The sequence below is a fragment of the Mustela lutreola genome, chromosome 2, assembly GCF_030435805.1.
Source record: "Mustela lutreola isolate mMusLut2 chromosome 2, mMusLut2.pri, whole genome shotgun sequence".
NCBI lineage: Eukaryota > Metazoa > Chordata > Mammalia > Carnivora > Mustelidae > Mustela > Mustela lutreola.
Genome location: NC_081291.1, coordinates 26,654,790 through 26,675,231, shown reverse-complemented (window position 1 = coordinate 26,675,231; position 20,442 = coordinate 26,654,790). Strand labels below are relative to the sequence as shown.

The following is a 20,442-nucleotide window of genomic DNA, read 5'->3' as shown; positions in this document are numbered from 1 at the left end:
AGGCACAGGCTTAACCTGCTGAGCCACCCAGGGGCCCTTACTCTGATTTTTGTGGCCGCAGGCCTCCTGACATCAAACCTCTGCCTGCTTTTCAGCCTCCTACCTGCCCTAGTCAGCACAAGCTTGAGGGCTCAAGGGGAAGAGCAACTCCCCATCTCAGATGCCTCTTCCTGGGCCTTTTTTAGGTGCTCCTGATGGGAAGGTTGACCTGATACTACTCACCTGCCAGGGGGACAAGCAGGAAGCATGGGAGCCCCACCCCCACACACCTCTTCCCCTGCTGCCCTTCTGCCAACAAGGATACAGACTTCAAAATTAGGGGTGCCTGGTTCAGTGCCTAGGCTCAGTCAGTTAAGCATCTGACTCTTGATTTCAGCTCAGGCCATGATCTCAGGGTCATGAGATCAAGCCCCACGTCAGGCTCTACCCTGGGTGTGGAGCCTGCTTAAGTTTCTCTCTTCCTCTCCCTCTGCTCCTCACCTCCCCTTCCCCCTAAAAGAAAAGAAAAGCTCAGTGAAATCATGGTTTTCAAAGTTTTGTCATTTATTTACTTATTTGGGGGCTTTTTCTGTTTCATTCTAAGACATACAACACAATCTGATTTCCAAAAGAAAAAAATGACATGAGCTGCTATTTATTGAGTACTTCTGAAGGGCTTACTGTTTTAAGCATTTTACATGTATTAACTTACTTAGTTCTTACAAAAAGCCGAAGAGCATGTGTTGCCATCTCCACTGCCATAGGTGAAGGAACCAAGGCCCCGAGAGGTAAAGATATTGGCCCAAGGACACCCAGCTTCTGCCACATGGAGCAAAGACACAAACCGAGGAGTTGCCAAACATTCTTTATGAGTGAGGAATGAGTAATTGCGATGAATTAGAGTATCTAGACTTGAGAGGGCAAGGAAGCCAGAAAAAATGAGGACACCAGATGGAAAATGGCTAAGGGAGAGGAAGCAATGTTTGGGGGGCAAGAACAGAATTCTGTTCAGGGGGCTTGAGCTTTGAGGATGAGTAACTGGACCTCCGGGGCCTCAGGATCTTCATCTGTAAAATGGGACTGATAAAGGCACTGACCCCTGGCCTGTTCCTAGGACTCTTGCACTGAGTCCCTTTCCCTGCTTCTCTCTCTCAGTGAGGCAGGCGAGCTTCCCTGTTGGGGAGGTTTGAGTCAGGGAGAGGAACAGAGGGATTCAGCTTCCGGGTGGGGTCACTCCTGCCTTGAGTGGATCCTATCATCCTCCTTTGGAAGGAACCTTGGACGAGGTTGCCAGGGCCTGCAGGTGGGGAGAACAGAGAGCGTGCTTTCCCCGGCCCTACGGGCCCACAGGGAAGGGAGGCCCTTAATACAAAATCACCCCCAAACCTAAAGAGAGTACCAGAGCCCTCAATATTCAGTTAGTTGGTCACCGTGTGTTCACTGAGCAACATCTATCAGTCAGGACTCTCCCGGTGGCCAGCAGCAGAAACTCAGCTGAAACTCCTAAAGGAAAAAGGAAAATTGACAGGACGCTGTAAGCAGACAGTGCGAGGTGGGGAGGGAGGTTCAGGCATGTCTGGACTCAGGGCCCTAGTGACCCCACCATGATCTGCCTCCCTCTGTGAAGGGCCCCGCTTTTCCCTCTGTCGGCTTTCTTCTCAGGCAGGCCCACCCACATGGTGATAAAGATGCCTCCCAGCCATCCAGGCTGACCTGCTTTCCCAGAACTTCTAGCAAAAGTCCAGGGCTGAAGCTAGCTCACTCTGGTAACTGCATCCCAATCCCGGGATATGGGCCTCACACTGGCCAGCCCTGGACTGCATGCTCTCCCCGCGTGAGCCCTTGATATAAAGAGGTATAAACAGATTTACTGAGCCCTTCCTCTGCGAGGGACACTGTTCCAGGAGCTCCACAGGTATTTAAACCTCCCAGAACCCCTTGAGGTCAGTAATTATGTGTCATCGCCATCAGGCAGGTGAGGAAACTTAGCACAGAGAAGTCAAGTGACTTGCCCTGATCGCACAGCTGGGAGCTAGCAAGGCTGAACGTCACACGTACACATCACAGAGCCGGTTCTCTCGGCCTCTGCACCACACGGTATCTGCCGTTTCTCCCTCCACCCCAGTGCTCTGTCCAGACTGAATCACTTCAGTTCCTCAAATGGCTGAGCCCTCCCCTGCCTCCTGGCCTTCGCACGCACGGCTTCCTCTGTCTGGCCCCATCCTGTCCTTTCCCTCCTGGTGAATTTCTACTCACCCTCCCACCTCTGCTGAAACAGCTTGTGCTTAGGGCGTCGTCCTGACCCCTCACACTGAATAGGGCCCTTCGCCGTCCCCCTCCAGGTGTCCCCTGTGAGAGGTCACTCTCGCCTGCATCTTGACGATGTCCCCTGCCAGGTGACAGCCCCATGAGTGGCTTGGGCACTGCTGTCGCCAGGAATGTGCCACAGCTGGGCAGCAGTGGGAGGTGCGCTGTGTCCCCCAGCGGTTCTAACAATGCCCTCCAAAAGCAGAGGCTTAACAGAACACAAATGTGTTCTCTGTTGGTTCCGGAAGCCAGAAATCCAAAATCAGTTTTGCTGAGCTAAGACCTGGCTCCTTCTGGAGGCTCTAGGGTAGAATCCGTTTCCTTGCCTTTCCCAGAGTCCAGAGGCCACCAGCAGCCCTCGCCTCCCAGGCCTGTCTTCCATCCCCAAAGACAGCAGTGCTGCACTCCGAAGCTCTTTCTGTCCTTCTGTGTCGTCATATCATCTATTCGAAAGGACACCCTCTTATGAGGACTGTTGTAATTGCATCGGGCCCACTTAGATAATCCAGGATAATCTCTCCACTTAGATAATCCAGGATAACCTCTCCATCTCAAGATTCTTCACTTAATTACGTCTGCACAGCCTCTTTTGCCAGAGAAAGTAACAGTCACAGGTTCTCGGTGGTGACGTGGAGAGGGTCTACTATCCGGCCTACCACAGGGATGAAGGGTCAGGTCTCGAGGCCTGGGGGCCCGCTCTTGAACCAGAGGATGGTTCAACCTCCAACTTGCGGTGTGACCAAGGGATTGAACCTCCCTGTGCCCCAGAGGGCAGGGGGCAGGCGGTGAGCACTCTGAGGAACTGAGAGCACTTCAGGCTGGAGGACGGGTCATTTGGCATCAAGCCTCAGCTCTGAGTCAGTTTCTGTGTCTGTGGAATGGAGAGGATACCAGTCCCTTCCACACAGCCCTTCCTCACAGCCCTGGCTGTCACGGGATTAAATGAGTCAAGACACGGGAAGTACTGAGCAGGGTGCTTGGCACAGAGAAAGTGCTGGATAAACACTGGCAGTTAACTGCTGTCTTCATTAGGTTTCCGCAGAAGCAGACTCAGAATTTTTTTTTAAAGATTTTATTTATTTATTTGATAGAGAGGCAGCGAGAGAGGGAACACAAGCATGGGGAGTGGGAGAGGGAGAAGCAGGCTTCCCACTGAGCAGAGAGAGCCCCATGCAGGACTCGATCTCAGGATCCTAGAATCATGACCTGAGCTGAAGGCAGACGCTTAACAACTGAGCCACCCAGGCGCCCCACAGACTCAGAATTCAAACGCAAGGTATTCTTTCAGGAAACTATCCTGGGTTGCACGGGGAGGGGTGAGGGTTGTGGTGAGACAGGTAAGGAAGGAAGCCTCCCCAGGGCATGTTAATGAGGGGGTTGCCCCTGTGAGGGCTGAAGGGGGAGGGGCTGGGGGACAGGCCCTCAGTGTTAGGGGAGCGAGGCTGCTCCACTGTGGCTTCCCCGCCTACCCTGTGTGCAGGCAGAATGTAGGGTTGTCCTGACTAAATTTAGTCCTGACTTCATGATAAGCACTCACCCAGCGACCAGGTGACGGGGGAGCAACTGGGCATCAGGACTGGCTCAGGCTGAAGGGGTATGGGTGGACCCCAGTGTGTGGTACAGACATCACACGAGGTTGTCTCCACCGAGCCTGGGTCCTGACGACTGTCCACAAAGTGGCATTCCCCAGAAGAGTGTGGCTCCTTCTGCATTGGAAGAGGGCAGGCCAGGTCTGAGGCCTGAGCGTTTTGGGCCCCGCAGAGCAGTTAGGAGAGGCTCTTACTCACCATCATTTACTTTCTCCAAAATGCAGGTGTTTTCCAGGGCAGGCTGAAGTGTCAGCGCTAACAGATCTCCACAGTTCTGGGGGAGGTCTTGCCTGCACATGGCTGACAGGTGGGCTGGGCAGCCTGGTGCCCCAGAGGCTGACAGGAGGATGATGTCTGTGGGTGAATTCCCGGGGCACCCCTTGAGGCTGGAACACCAGTCAAGTCAGGCCCGGGTAGGGGTCAAATGGTGAGGGCAGGGAGGAAGATGATCTTCTGAAAGAGTATGGAGTCCTGGGTGGAGGGCAGAACTGTCGTGACTTGCTGAGGTCTCTCAGACATGAATAATGCTCGGGTTACAGGGGTGGACACAGAAAAGAAAGTCGGAGGTGGGGGGGACACGTGGATGGCTCAGAGGGTTAAGCGTCTGCTTTCCGCTCCGGTCAAAGTCCCGGGGTCCTGGGATTGAGTCCCACATTGGGGTCCCTGCTTCTCCCTCTGCCTCTGCCTCTCTCTCTGTCTCTGTCTCTCATGAATAAATAAAATCTTAAAAAAGAAAAAAAGAAAGTGGTGAGAAGTCTTAAGAGACAAGGCAAACCAGCTGATCTGTAGCAGCTGCCCTTTAATGCCCCAAATGCCCCTCCCCCCAGCGGTGAGGGAGGAAGGTCATCTCCCATTTCAGGGAACCAACAGTTACCTCATGGCAGAAGTTGGGCCCACGGGAAGATCGTTGGTGTGGACGTCAGACCCCAAATCTTCCCAGCCCCCTCTCTGCCCTGAGCCCTGCAGGAGCCCAGCACATAGGAGGTGCCCAATGGCTCAGAGCCTGGGACTCAGGACGGACCTTGAGCTCATCTGAGATTCCAAAAAGAGGCTTTTTTTTTTTTTGAGGTGCTTCTGCAACCCTAACACCACACACCCCCACTCTCCAGGCTCCACTGTCTGTAGATATGACCTCATCTGTCCTCTGAAAGGTAGAAGAAGAACATTTAGTGTTACCTGTTAGTCTCCCTGATTTAAGAGAGCCTGTGGTCAAGGGTTGGAACACTTGCATTCTGATTCCAGCTGTGCCATTCACCAGCTATGTGACCTTGGGCAAGTTACCTGACCTCTCTGAGCCCCCACGACCTTTCTCTCAGTGAACAATTGATTTGTTTTTTAAACACTCTTTAAAAAAAAAAAAAAAAGAAGATTTTATTTATTTATTTGAGGGGGGGGGAGGGGCAGACAGAGAGGAAGCAGCAGACACTCCACTGAGTGGGGAACCTGATGTGGGGCTCTATCCTAGGACCCCGAGATCATGACCTGAGCCAAAGGCAGATGGTTAACTGACTGAGCCACCCAGGTGCCCTGTTTTCTTTTTTTAAAGTAAAGTTTATTGGGCTTAAACTCCTCACCCCAAGGTCAAGAGTTGTATGCTCTAACAACTGAGCCAGCCAGGCACCCCCTCAGTAAATGGTTGATTGGAGCAGTTTCCATCTGATAGAATTGTGACGACTAGACAAGTTGGTTCTTGTCCAACACTCAGTAGTGCCCAGCATATAGGAAACCTTCGGCTTCTCTACCTAATATTTAGTTCTGAAGCCCCTCGCTGTTTCTGCCCAGAACCCTGTATGTCCCACCAGAGCAAACCACCTTGCTTTAATGGATGATAACTTCCTGCTAACTTTTCAGACCCCTCCCTAGAAGCTCCCTGAGCCAAGAATTAATTCTATGTTGCTTGCTATTTTTCCCAGCACAGCACACAAATATTTTTAAAATGTTGATTTTGAAAGTATTCCTGTTTTACAGACCAGGAAGCTGCTGGTGGAGGGTTTCAGGGACATAGTCATGATTCCCCAGTAATGGGGGGAATCCAACATACAGAGTCCAGCCCGTGCCATCCTGTTCCATCCACAATTCTTGAGCGCCTTCTGTTTGTCAGGTCGTGGGGTAGGCATCAGAGAAAAAGAGAGAAAAGCAGCTCCCTCAGCCCTGTCCTTGAAGAGCTCACAGTCTCGTGGTGAGAATAAATTCATGAAAGTCTACAGTACACAGGGCATTCATTACCTGTGGGGATTCTCATGTTTAGTTCAAGCTGGGTCCCTACATTCTGGCACGTAGTTGGTGCTCAGGAAATAGTTGCTGAATCAGTGAATAAAATAAGACAAGGAAGTTACCTCAGGGAGTGGAGTAAGAGTCAGTGACAGGTACTGGGCTATGACCTGGTGCAGGCCTCACGGTGAGTGTATCGCAGCCTCATTGGATCCTCACAACACCCTACCTGGTCAGCGCTGCTACCGCGCCCACTTCTGAGACAGGAAGAATAAAGCTCTGGGAGGCGCGGAGACCCCCTGAGGCCAGGCAGCTGTGGAGAAGCGTTTGAACCGGGACTGCCGTTGGAATCTGCAGCTGACATTGGCCTCAACTAAAGGTGAGACTTTTTAAATGGTGCTGAGATGAGTGTGGGCATTTCAGGGAGAGGAAACAGCATGGATGAAGTGTGGAAGGGAGAAAAAAATGGTCAGGGACTCCCGAGGGTTCTTTTTTGAGAGGAATGAGTGAGGAGATCAGCAGAGACTGAAGAAAACAGCTTCAAAGGCCAGGCAGAACAGCGTGGAGATTAAAAGTACAGGTTCTCGGGGGGCCAGGTAGCTCAGTCAACCAAGGTCCGCCGACTGATGACCAGGGAAAGAAAATCTGCATTGGACTATTATTCAGCCACAATAAGGAAAGACACCCTGCCATTTGTGACCTCATGGATGGACCTCGAAGGCATTATGCGATGTGAAATAAGTCAGAGAGAGAGAGAAATACTGTGTGTTCTCGCTTATGCGTGCAGTTGAACACAGCTGAACTCATAGAAATGGAAAGCAGACTGGTGGTTGTCGGGGGCTGGGGCGCGGAGGAAATGGGGAGACACACTTGTAGCTATGAGATGAGTAAGTTTTGGGGATTTGGCGCACAGCATGGTGACTATCATTAACACTGCTGTATTATCTACTTGAAAGTTGTTAAAAGAGTAGATCTTCTAGGGGCGCCTGGATGGCTCAGTGGGTTAAGCCTTTGCCTTCAGCTCAGGTCAAGATCCCAGGGTCCTGGGATCGAGCCCCGCATCAGGCTCTCTGCTCAGCGGGGAGCCTGCTTCCCTCTCTCTCTCTCTGCCTGCCTCTCTGCCTACTTGTGATCTCTCTCTCTCTCTCTGTCAAATAAATACATAAAATCTTAAAAAAAAAAAAAAAAGATTTTCAATGTCATCACCACAAAAAAAGAAAGAAATGGTACTTACGTGAGGGGACGGTAGTATTAAATCACCACAGGGGCGCCTGGGTGGCTCAGTGGGTTAAAGCCTCTGCCTTCCTCTCAGGATCTTGGGATTGAGCCCCACATCAGGCTCTCTGCTCAGCAGGGAGCCTGCTTCCCTCTCTCTCTCTCTGCCTGCCTCTCTGCCTACTTGTGATCTCTGTCTGTCAAATAAATAAGTAAAATCTTAAAAAAAAAAAAAAAAAAATCACCACAGTGTGGTAATCTTTCCCCAGCACATACATGTATCAGATCAACCCATCGTACACTTTAAACTTGCATGTTGTATGTCAATAGCTCCATAAAGGTGTGGAAGAAAATGGTGTTCATAGTACCTCCCTCACAGGGGCTACCGTGGGATGAAATGAGCTCCTGACCACCCAGCAACTGGTGCAAGGCCCAGACAGGCACAAGGGCCTGGTAACCAGATCTGGTCTTGGTCTGTGGGCCTTTTTTTGTCCTCTTTACCTGAAGTGTCCCTTTTCTCCCCTCAGTGCCCCAGGCCTGGCTAACTCCCGCTGAGCTTGGTTGTCCCCACCTCCATGAAACAGCCGGGTGCCCCAGGCTGTCTTGGTCCCCTCTTCTGGGTCCTTGAAATACTCCAGGGTTTAGATGTTAGTTCCCCACACCGGTTCAGTTCCAGGTCAGAACACCGGGTCAGAACAAGGAGGGGCACACGTCCATTCCAGCCCCAGCTGCATCCCCCTCCCTGGCCCAGGGTCAGCCACATAGTAAACGCTGAGCAGATACAGGGAACACATGAGTGGTTAGGTGGATGGCTAGATAAATGGATGAATGGATAGATGGACGGACGAATGAGCGAGCAGGTTCCTGGCTGAAGGGCAACCACGTTTCACCCTGCAGCCTGTGAGTAGTGGTGGGGGTGGGGCATCCCCAAACCTGTGGCCTTGAGCCTGACCATTCAGGCCCAAAGAATCTACATCCTGTCCCTGCCCTGGGCAGGGTGTTTGCTCTACTCTTACTTCCACAATGCAATTAACTGCAACACCCTTAGTCCAGGGAGACAGATTCTAGAAAGTCAAACAGCCCTTCCCTCCCTGACCAGAAAGAGAGTGACGGGGTCTTGCCGTTCCCCTGTGGCTGGCTTCGGGATCCTCGAGATTGTGTTCCCCCAAAGCTCATGGCCGCGTCTTTTTATTTTTTTCTTACATACAGAGCAAAACATCATACTCACAAGTCTTCTATTTTCTCTCAGGGCTTTCTAGCTTCCTGTGACCTCTTCCGAACTTTATCCCCCTGAAAAATAGCATCCACCCAACAGAAATCATATGTACTCTGCACTTGACATATTACTTTTCCGTGATACCAGATACTATTTATTTGTGTAACTGCTGGTGGCCGTGGCCAGGCCCTTGCTATATACAGTAATGCAATTTACTTAGCCATCCGTCACGGTCAGATAAATGGCTGGTTTATGGGGTCTCGGTAGTCCAAGCAACACTGCGGTAGGCTGCAGAACAGTGTGGCTCGTGTGAGACCTTTGTGTACATTGGTGGAGCGAAGTATGTATATTTACTTGTCTGTGCATAAAATACTTCTGGAATGATTCGCAAGAAAATGGACACATTGTTGCTTCGGGGGACAGAGATGGGGAAGAGACTTTGCACCTACAGCCTTTGGCATCTTTTGTATTTTAAACCAGGAGTGTGATAATTTTTTTAAGACAATTAAATTCACATTTTAATAAAAATCAAGGTTTCCTCTTGGAAGCAGAGCCTAGTTCCGGCCCTCTTCCCCTCTAGGGTGGCATAGGTTTATTGATTCACTTCCAAAGAGCAGAGTTTGGAAGGTGAAACACAGCAACTTCACAGTGGAGGAGCCCAACGGACACCACCTTGACCTCAAGTTCAAGGTGAAGCTCACCGATGGTGTCCTGTGCATGTCACAGCCTCTTGATGGGATGTGGTAAGAAGTCAACTCACCTCTGCAGAGTTCTAAAAACCTCTAGTTCTAGCCTAATGAGAAAACCACCAGATGAACCCAGATTGGGGGATATCCAATAGAACACCTGCCTGTCCTTCTCAGGATGATCCAGATATGAAAAGCATGGAGAAACTGACACGGACTAGACCGGAGACATGAGGACTAAGTGCCACGTGCTTCCCTAGACTGAGTCTTGGAACAGAAAGAGAACATTAATGGAAAAACCAGGAAACCCAAATCACGTCTGGATTTTAGTTAACAGCAATGTGCCCACGTCAATTCTTGGTTTTGACAAATACACTACAGCAAAATAAGACATTAATAATGTGAGGGGTGCCTGAGTGGCTTAGTGGGTTAAGCCTCTGCCTTTGGCTCAGGTCATGGTCCCGGGGTTAGCCCCACATTGCATCTGGCTCTCTGCTCAGCGGGGAGCCTGCTTCCCCTCCTCTCTCTGCCTGACTCTCTGCCTATTTGTGATCCCTGTCTGTCAAATAAATAAATTAAATCTTAAAAAAATAAGACATTAATAAATGTGAGGAATAATGCTAATCTGATATTAATGTTATAAGATGTGAATACTGAGGGGGAATAATGGGTAAGAGAACTCTCTGTATTATCTTTGTAACTTTTCTGTAAACCTAAAATGATTCCAAAATATGAAGTTCACTTAAAAAAAATAAAGGTTTCCCACGTTCTCATGAGGAATAAAATAAAACAGGTGGCCCTACCCTAAGCCTTTTGGAAGAAAAGTTTGGGTGCCCTTTTTTCTCTTCTCCGTTTGGTGCAGGAGCTCTTGGTGGGCCGAGTAGGGAGGAATGGGGACACTTCCTGGATGGAGATCCGATTCGGGTCTGGTGTTTGTCTGGGGTTGGGTGAGTCTGTTTTAACAGGAGAAATTGCTGTCACAACAATATAAATAAAATAAATTCCCTTGATGTTGAGGTTTGAATCATTTGTGCATTCAGATGGTGTCCAGGTTCTTTCTTTGGTGGAAATGGCTCCAGAAGGAGGGGGGTCTAGAGGCCAGAGTTTTGGGGTCACAGAGGCTAATGGCCAGCAAGGTGCCAGCCCTGGTGGGGAGTTTCTGAATCTCAGTCTGCCTAGCTATAAAATGGGACAACTTCTCTCTCTCAAAGAACATGTGAAAGCACTTTGCAAGTGGTATGGTAGGTTCAAAAACAAGACCTCAAACCTTTCTACCGTGGGCCTAAGGGCAGGATGGATAATGAGTGGTTGAGGGTCGGGGAGGGTCTAATCCAGAGCAATCATCCTCAAGATCTGCTTCTGGGGTGGGGATAGGACCTCAGATTTCATGACAACCTGACATCTAGCCCATGTGAGGCACGCATGAAGGGTCAGGGTCAGCTTCACGGGCATGCGGCCCATGCAGGTGACCAGGTGACAGGGTTCTGTGCTCAGAAGGGCCCAGGACTTAATTTAATGTTCTGCTGTCACCATCTCGAAATTCTTCGTAATTTCTGGACCAGGAGCCCTGCATTTTCACTTTATACCCAGGTGTTGCAAATTATGTCACCAGTCCTGCTGATGGCACTCACTCAGTGGGTACCTGCGTGTGAGGGCTGCAAGCCACCTGGGGTTTCGAGAGCAAGGAGGGAAGGAGAGGCAGAGGGGCAGAGAGGAAGGAGGCTGAGGCCTCCTGATGTGGGGGGATACAACTCCTAGGGAAAGAGCTGGGAGGGGAGATAGGATTCTGTTAGTTTTCCTCTACCAGGAAACTTGCCTTTTTTTTTTTTTTTTTTAAGATTTATTTGACAGAGAGAGAGAGAGATCACAAGCAGGCCGAGAGGCAGGCAGAGAGAGAGGAAGGGAAGCAGGCTCCCTGCTGAGCAAAGAGCCCGATGTGGGGACTCGATCCCTGGACCCTGAGATCATGACCTGAGCCGAAGGCAGCGGCCCAACCCACTGAGCCACCCAGGCGCCCGGAAACTTGCCTTTTAATTTTCTAAGAAACCTTCAGTAGAACTTCCATTTCTAGTGGTGGGATGGATTTGTTTCTGGAGGGAGAGTGGGTCTGAGTCAGGATTGCGTCCCGCTCCGCGCCATGCAGGGAGAGGAAGGCCAAGAACGTGTATTTGGTGTGCCCTGTGTACCAGCTGCCATATTGGAGGTGTTTATCCTGAGAGAAGAGCAAACCAATAAAGTGAGTTGTAAGGGCCCCCACCCACTCTCCTGTTCCAGGCTGAGTCGGGGTGGGGGGGGCCGGGGGGTGCAAGGTGGGAGGGTGGGGTGGAGGATGGGGGTTGGGGGGGTAGGATCTGTTAGTTCTTCAGGTCTCCCAATTCTGGGATTTGGAGTGGTAGGGACGGTAGTTTCCACTTGAGAACCCAAGTCCTGTGGATCCCTGAGGGAGGAAATCTGGCTAACAGGAAAAGAAGGGGGCATGGATGGAGGCCTGGGCCTCACCCTCTTGCCTTGGGCCTGAATTCCACGTGGAGGCTGGCCAGCCGCTGACCTGCCCCTGACCGTCCCAGCACCGCCTCTAGCCACGCCCACTGGGCCCCGCCCAGACCACAGCGGACCTTTGCCCCCTGCTGAAACCGGCCTTGGCCTCTCCCAAAGCACCGATCCAAATCTTCCCTGGTCCTCAAGGGCCAAGGCCGGACCTTTCCTCTGCAGGCTTTTCCAGCACACAGAGCACAGGGGTGTCTGCCAGCCCACTGTCTCCAGGTCCGATGTATTGGGTTTCCACCTGCCCCCGGCCCCGTGAGAGTTCCGTGATGCCCCATGAGGGCAACGTAGCAAAGGGCTAAGGGTGTGGGCACTGGAGTCAGAGGGACCTGAGTTCCAATGCTGGCTTCATCAGGGTGATCCTGGGCACGGTACCCAGAGCTCCTGAGCCTCAGTTTCCCCTCCTCTAAGGGGAGGATGGTGGCCCGCGTTTTTTGGGAGTACAGTAAACTTGGCTGCTGGTGTGAGTGCTGTGACTGGACGGATGGAGGAGGAAGACCCTGGACAAACACAGTTAACACAGTGGTCAGTAATAGCCAGTGTGGACCTCTCTGCTCTCGGCAGGGGTCTAAGTGCTCTATGTAGGACTCATGTAAACCTTACGAGAATGCCTCGAGGGTGGGATTATCATTTCCCCTGTTATACAGAGGGAAACCAGAGATCCTCAGACGCTTACCCTGTGATTTGCGCACGTTAAGGTGGAGCTGGATTTGCACCTCTTGTACCTGCACCCACTGGCTAGGCCAGCCCTCAGCCCCCATCACACTCCGCCTGCCCCAGAGCCTGGGCCCAACCACTGCCAGCCTCTTCTGACCTGGGGCTGGGAGCCCCCAGTGCCTAAGGAGAAAGGCCTTTGTCTTTAAATACTTTTCGCTTTCCGGGTAGCTAATATTTATTAAGCAAAACCCACACCCCAGGAATTATGCAAAAGATGAAAGTGTTTCATTTAACCCGCAAAAGCAACCCTGAGTTAGGCTCTCATCATTAACCTCCATCTCAACATAGAGACAGCTTTTATGTAAGCTGCTCAGGGTCACGCATTGGACATGGCAGGGTGGGGACTGGAACCCAGATTTGGGTGGCCCTCCTCCCCCAATGGAAGCAAACAAATCCCTTCCAACAGCTGGTCCTTGGGGCCCACTGGACTCTCCTCCTGTCTGGAAGCCGGTTCACAAATCACAGCAGCAGACTCTGGGAGGCTGGACAAGAAATGGTCCACCTTCTCCGTGGCTCCAAGAATGTGATGAGGTCAGGATGAACTGGTCTCCCGCTAGCACCTCCTAGCTCTAGCTCCCCCCCAGGTTTCCAGAAAGGCAGGTTTTCCTAGAAGGCAGGGTGAGGAGGGAGCTGCTTCACTTTCCAGTGACTAGCAGAGGGTGAGTCAGCCCTGGGCCCGCTAGGTGCTGCCCTGCTTGGAATCTGGGGGCTGGACAAGGTGACAAACTTACAACCCCAGATCAAGAGTCTCATGCTCTTCCAGCTGAGCCAGCCAGGTGCCCCCTTTTTAAAAGTATTTTAAGCAAATCCCAGACATGATGTCACTTTACCCCAAAATCAGCATTCATCTCTTACAAAGTGGGGGGACATCTTCATGTGTAACCTCCATTGTACTGATCATACCTAATACAACGAACAATATTCTCTTTTCCTTGGAAGATTTAAAAATTATACCTGCAGGTCCTCGTAACACAGTCATACCCCGTGCTATTTTTCACTTTCTACTCTACTATAAAGGCTATTATGTGTATTGCTTTTCTTCTGTCGGCTTCCATTAGACTATGAATTCTACAGAGGCCGGAGTCTTTGTTCGCTGATGTATCCTTAGGCTTAGAATAGTGCCTGGCCTTATACTGGATGACTCACTAAATCCTGGCTGAACGAATGAGGTTATGAATGATTTAGGGCAATCTGAAAATATACCTGCCAGCAATTGAACAAGATAAAATAAATTAAAAGTAGGCAGGAAAAGAGAAGATGAAATGAAAATCAGAGTAAGCGGAGGCCCGAGAGAGGCTAGATCTGGACTAGTCCACTGAGACTGACTGACTACAGAGGGGTTCCCAGCTTGGCTCTGAGCTGTGATGCATACATTTTTGATTTTTTGGATTTTTCCTGAAATGAAGACTGGGGACACCTTTCCCATCAAAATAAAGAATTATTTCTTGGGGCACCTGGGTGGCTCAGTGGGTTAAGCCTCTGCCTTTGGCTCAGGTCATGGTCTCAGGGTCCTGGGATCGAGCCCCGCATCGGGCTCTCTGCTCAGTGGGGAGCCTGCTTCCCCCTTTCTCTCTGCCTGCCTCTCTGCCTACTTGTGATCTTTCTCTGTCAAATAAATACATAGAATCTTAACAAAACAAAACAAAAAAGGATTATTTCTTCTTAGAGTAACAGAGTTATCTATGTTTCAGAAAGCTGTTCCTTAATTGTCCTGAAGTGGGTGATGGCATCAGGCAAGGAGCCTGATGAGAGGAGCAGGAATGTTCTAGATGAGACTCCAGTGCCTGGTCCTTTGTCCTTTGGCCCTGGAAGCATCCCCTCCCCTCACCCGTAACAACTACCTCTCATATCTTTGCTTCTCTTCTTATTAAAAACCAAGGAGATACACAACTATTGAATTATTATGTTGTATGCCTGAAACTAATATAATGTTATGTCATTTGTATCTTGGTTAAAAACAAAGCCAAACCCAAGGAGGGCTCTTCCTGATGGCCACCACGTTTTCCAATCTAGGTATCAACAGTATGATTTCCGGCGTGAGGTGGGTGTCACATATGGGTAAAAATGGTAGTGAGGACACAGGTTTGGATACCAAGGGGCTGGGATTTCTGGGCCACTGGGAAGATTTATGCAGATGGTGAGAGAGAATATTTGAAATTAGGAGAGTTCCAGAAAAAGGGAGCTGGGCAGCCGCTGGAAGTGTGGGGCATTGCTCTTCCAGATTCTTCTACATGTGATTAGCTTAGCACACGGGTAGAGACCAGCTCAACTCCCTCCTTCCTCCCTTAAGCCATTCTAGTTTCTTACCCACTGAAGAGATGTATGCTTCTGGTGAGCAGACCGTGTTCAAAACTCTAGTCAACTCCCTTCTAACCAGCTGGGCATTGGGCTGGAAGCCAGGCAGGAGGGTGACTTCTCCCACACTGGACTGTTAGGACTTACCAAGGGGCCACCACATGCCCAGCATCGTGGCTACTACTGTTAACTTCTCAGCTCCCCCAGTACCCGAGTGCACAGATGAATCAGCTCGATTGAAAGAGCAGCCAGCAATGGGAGTACTAATGAGTAATAAGAGTAATCATAGTAGAGTAATAACAGCAATAATGATAATAATCCATTGTATCGAGTTCTTCTGTGCAGCTCCTACCTGTTTCATGTGTATTGGCTCATTTAAACCTCACCATAATCCCGTGAGATGGGTACTGTTATGGACCCCGTTTTACATAGGAGGGAACAAGGCATAGACGCTTAAGGACCCTTCTCCCAGCTCCCCCTGTGTCTAGAAGATAGAGGGAGAGCTCAAACCCAAATGTGGCTGATTTTAAAGCATCTGCGCTCTTCGGGGTCACATTAACTACAGCGGTCATTTTCCCCAGCTGCATCCATTGTCCAGCAACCCCTCCTTCACCCCGAAGGCGGCCCCAGCCTCCCTCAGACAGAGCCTTTAAGGAGCCCCAGCATCTGGTGGGATAAGAGCCGTGTTGGGCGGATGCTTAGTGTAAAGCAGTTTCACACAAGAAGCACATGGTGTGTAGGCTGTCCAGGGGCTGGGGACTTCATGAAAACCCTCTCGCCTTGTCTCCTGATGGAAGTGGGCAGAAGGCAGCCCTCTCCCAGTCTGGGACCTGATATGGGGCCCCCAGCTGACCCTAAAGGTCACACATTAAGTCAGACAGAGGAGAGTGGATGCCCACTGGTGGGATGGAGGCAGAAGAGTCTGGAGGGGAGAAGGGAGGAGCATGGGAGTCAGCCAGACTGGTGGTGGTGGGGGTGTGTGTGTAGGGGTTATTGTGCAGCTCAAACAGAAATAGAATGGCAGCCAACATGTCATAGACATCTCCCACGTGCCAGGCACTTCACATGTGATGTGACTGTGTCCTCACTGCCACCAAAGTAATGATGTACTATTACTATCCTAATTTCACAGATGGGAAAGCTGAGGCACACAGGGAGGCTGCAGGTCACTTGCTAGAAACGGGCAGAGTTGGGACTTGAGCCTTGACACGTCTGAGCCTAACCCCTGTGTTCTTATGTACCCCACGGACTCTGCTGCCTTCTGGGGCCGAGAGCTGGGCCCTGGCAGGGTTTAAGAGTCGGGGAGACATCGCCAGGCACTAGACTTTCCTGCCCCTGTGAATAACGGGCTAGCGGACCTGCCTGCTGGTCTACCTAGAGCAACTTTTTCTCCCCAGCATCTCAGACAACAGTGACTGAGAAAGACCTTGGTGCCGGGGCCGGAAACAGGGGTCCACATGCTGGATCCCCACCCCCCGCCCCGGACTTTCTGCTTTACAGCTCCTTCGTCTCTTTGGGGCAGTTCCTGGCACAGTATGTGCTCAGCAAATATTTGTCAAAGCGATGAGTGAGCGAACAAAAGAAGGAAAATATATAGCCTTTTCTCTCAACATCACCCTGGTTTTTTTTTTTCCTCTTGTATTACCGTATTTCCTATTTTGCCCATCATAGGAAGTACATTTTCCACATTTTATCACCTGAAATTGGGTCAGTAAATCTCCCAATTGCTGTCGGCAAGGTGACAGTCATGATAAAGCTGTCATTGCCTGAAAAATGTCTCGATCCGTTTATTTCAACTACACTTTCCTTTTTATGTACACAGAGATGATAGGTCAGGAGATAAAGGAATTCTTCCAGTGAGGAAATAGATAAACATCCTAAGTGAGAATAGCTTTCTGTCAGTTTAAATGGCACAGTTTTTTTTTTTTTCTTCGCGGTACAGGAAATAACGATGAGTTCTTATGATCCAAAACATTTTGGAGTCAACGACACACAGCATGTCAGGAACCTCTCAGTCCTGAGGATGAAAACAGCTCACAAGCACTGAGCTCTTTCCAGGCCTTACATTCACTCTCTAATTATCACCTCGATATTACTAGGTTCCCATCTTACCAGTGGGGAGACTGAGGCACAGAAGAGTCAAGTAACTTCCTCATGGTCACCCAGCCAACGGGAGGCAGAGCCAAGTCTTGGCCAGTAGCAAGTTCCTACCAGAGCCTGGGTGCCAACCATGGGCATCCCCTGCCCCCCCCCCCCACTGCAACAGTGAAGAGAAACAATGGGACTATCATTTTCTATTTTTAACACCTGCTGCAGTAAAGCATCAGTCTGTCAACATTTATGGAGCACGGGTGTGCAGAATGAGCCCTGTGCAGGGGGTTCATGGGGAATCCCAGGGAAAAGACCCCAAGCCTTTCTAAGTGTACCAGGTTGTTCTAGGTGGACAGAACTGTCACACACCATACTAACTTACACACCCAAGTAATGGTCACAGACGATTTCCATGCAAGCTGGGTATTCTAAGTACTAGTAGGAGTAGAATGGAGGGGCCAGCCAGTGGGACAGCCCAGTAATGCTTCGTGGAGGTGGGATCTTAAATCTGTAAACCTCCTCTGGGTTCAACAGTGCAGCCGCCTGCCCATGAGAGGAGGCAGATTTCACAGGGAGGTGGTGCCCTTGCCCACAATCTGCTTTGCCCCTGTGTAGCTGTCCCAGCTGGTACTTCAGCCCAGACCTTGGCCTTGGCTCCTCTGCTGAGCCAAGCAGGCTATGAGTCGGGAACACAATGCCTTGAGCCTCCTAAGGGGCAGAAATCCAGCCCAGCTGCCATGTACTTTCTGGGCAGCGACAGTCACCAAGTCTCCGATCCTGACAGAGAGGGTGGCTTCTCCATGTCAAGGCCACTGGCTCCTCCTTGGCCAGCCCAGATCAAAGACTGGTCAGTTCATGCTGCCTGATGACCGGTGTAGCTCTGGGTTCAAGTCCCAGATCAGTTATTTCACAAGCGTGACATTAGCTTGCCCTGCTGAGCCTGCTTCCGCTTTCTTAGAATGGGATGTTAGTAGAACGGACTTTGCAGTATTTCTGGGAGGATGCAGAGAAAAGGCCCACAGGCCCCGTGCTCAGCACAGTGCCTGGCAACAGGCAACACTTGGGAATGGGAGCTGGCTGATGGTGGGAGATGGCTGCAGGGGCCAGCGTCAGACTCTCAGTTGCCTGGGAGGAGCCCACAGATGACCTGCTCTGAGCCTCAGCTGAGGCCTCCAAAAAACGGTAACAAACTCGCATACCACCAGCCCTTAATCTCAGGTTTTGTGATGATCTTGCTCGGCTCTGGAAAATAACTCCTAATTGTCTCCAATTTGCAGAAAGGAGAAAGCACAGAGAAGTGGAGGACATCCCCTTGAGTCCTGGGAAGGCCTGACTGAGGGTCTTCAGGCTGCACCATTAGTGCCCCTGCCTCCCCCCTCCCCCCAGCTTTGATGAAGAATCAGAGTGTGCACATGATAAAGCTCAGGCTGTGACAATGGTCTCGGGTGCTCCGATCAGCTCACAGCACCCAGGACTTTGGACTCCTCGTCTGCTAACTCAGCCTGTCCTCCCTGAACAGGTCCTTGTGAGCTCTGGTGTGAGTGCCTAGGGGGACAGTTGCCCCCAGGGTCCCTCAGTCACTAATGAGTGGAGGGACAGTGAAACCAGTGTGTGTCCACCATGTTAGTTCTTTTAAGTCTCATAACCCCCTAAAAGCATGTGTCAGGCCCCATTGTATACAAGAGAAATCCAAGCCCCAGAGAAGTTAAGAAATCTGCCTGAGGTCACCCAGCTTGGACACAGCAGGTTCAGGCTTCTAACCGACCGAAAGGGGAAAAGCAAGGGAAGAAGGAGCAGGAAACTCTGGAGTTACTGAGAGTGCCCTACATTGCCTGGCCCCTTACCATTTCAGTGCCCGCTGCCAGCTGCCTGGACCTGACGTGCCCTGGAATTAGCACCCCTCCACCCTGGTGTCCTCAAGGGCGTGGAAGGGAGATGCAGCATAAAAAGTCCAGCTCCCAGGTCCCCCCACCGTACTGCTGAGACTCTACAATGCACAGAACAGTCCCGACAGTGAAGGATTATCTGGTCCCAAATGTCAAGAGTGCTGAGGTTGAAGCTCCCTCACTGTGAACTAAGACACTGAGTGGCCTCTTCCTGGTGATAACCCTCCAGCATCCTAGCCCGACCGGCATGGCCTCCCAGAGGCTGGGTGTGCAACGTCTAGATGGGTAGGGCCAGCCCCTGACACCCCCTGGCTTTGGCGTGGCTTCACCTCTTCCCCTTTGACCTCCCATCCATTCGGGTGGTTCTGCCGCTTTCCCGGCCCCACAACAAGATCCAGTGTCAAGGTGGGCAAGGAAGGCAAGGCCGGTTCAGTCAGGATGCCACGCCCCCAGGTACTGATGCGCTCAGGGAGGCACGTGACTGGAGGTGAGCCAATCAGAGCATTCTCTGGGACGCTTCTGCCAGACACACTCTCTGCAAAAGCCTAGGGCTTTTGGACAGGGGCAGGGGATAGGACAAGGGCCCCGGGGCATCCCGGACACCTGCAGACAGGTGGAGAACCCGCGGACCGCAGACGGAGAGGGAGCAGAGTGCCGACGACAAATGGGTGCTTCAGGGAGTGACTCAGAGCCTTCCCTCTTTTGGAATTGCTTTCTGCCTTGACTAATACGGCCTGTCTCTCCCACTGGGTTGGGAATTTCCTGTTCTTTTATCTCCTCCCCAAGCTCCCCGCCTGGCCTCCTCCCCTTCCATGACCCCACCAGTGGGTCACCCAGCCACTCATTTGTGAACTCAGGTTACTCACCTACTGTCTGGCTGGTGGGGACCGCCTGACCCCGTGTCTCATCCCATCACACGCACGAGAGAAGGGCGGCTGGGACAGAGCCATGTCCACCCCGGGAGGGTCCCCTGGGGCCGTGGTCAGTGGCTGTGGTCTCTTCAGGCTCCTTGGGGGACCTGGGGTCACCTAGAGACAGCTTCATCGGGGTTCATGACACTCCTGATGGCCATCACCTGCCCTTACATGGCTCCCTTTTGGTTTTTCAAGGGAACTGCGGATGAATCTTGGACTGGGCTTAAATCCCGAATCTGTCACTTCCTGGCTGGGTAAATCCCAGCCGGGCACGTCCTCCCTCCGAGCCTCAGTCCTCCTCCTGTGCACAAGGTGAATGCTGAAACCGCACCCCCACCCCCCGCCAGGGGCGGTACCAGGCACCGTTAAAGGAGTCGGTGCAGGCAAAGCCCTTGGTGTTTGGCACTTAGCAGGCAGTCAACACTTTGGGGAAAACCTCATATTCTGGAAATATTTTGTTTGAAAAATAACGAAGAGGTGCCTTGGGCCACCCCTCCCATCCTAAGCTAGCAGGGCATGGAAGCCTCCTCCGGGAGACTGGGCTGGCCGGTCAGGAGTGGGTGTGGAGGCCGGACACACTCCCACCAGGGGCCTCCCTCCCTGGCCAGTCGGTGTTTGGCGGTGCAGGGCCTGGCGCTGGCCACCTCCCCCCATCCCACACCCAGCCCCCCACCCCGTGAGTCAGCCCCACTCCTTAAGCCACAGCAACCCGCAAGTCACTTCCTGGCGGCCCCAAACAAAAGCCTAGAACCCACAGTCCAGGAACTAGCTTCTTATCGCTCCTCAGGCCTG

The 20,442-nt window shown here is 51.5% G+C and overlaps 1 long non-coding RNA gene across 1 annotated transcript; it reads right to left on the bottom strand.

Moving 5' to 3' along the window:
• Nucleotides 1-522: 522 nt before the first annotated feature.
• LOC131824064 (uncharacterized) lies at nt 523-20,062 on the bottom strand. The gene is made up of 3 exons (XR_009350739.1): nt 19,603-20,062; nt 8,530-8,591; nt 523-1,482 (listed from the first exon to the last, which is right to left on the bottom strand). It is a non-coding gene; the product is annotated as an uncharacterized LOC131824064 (long non-coding RNA).
• Between the last annotated feature and the right edge of the window lie 380 nt (nt 20,063-20,442).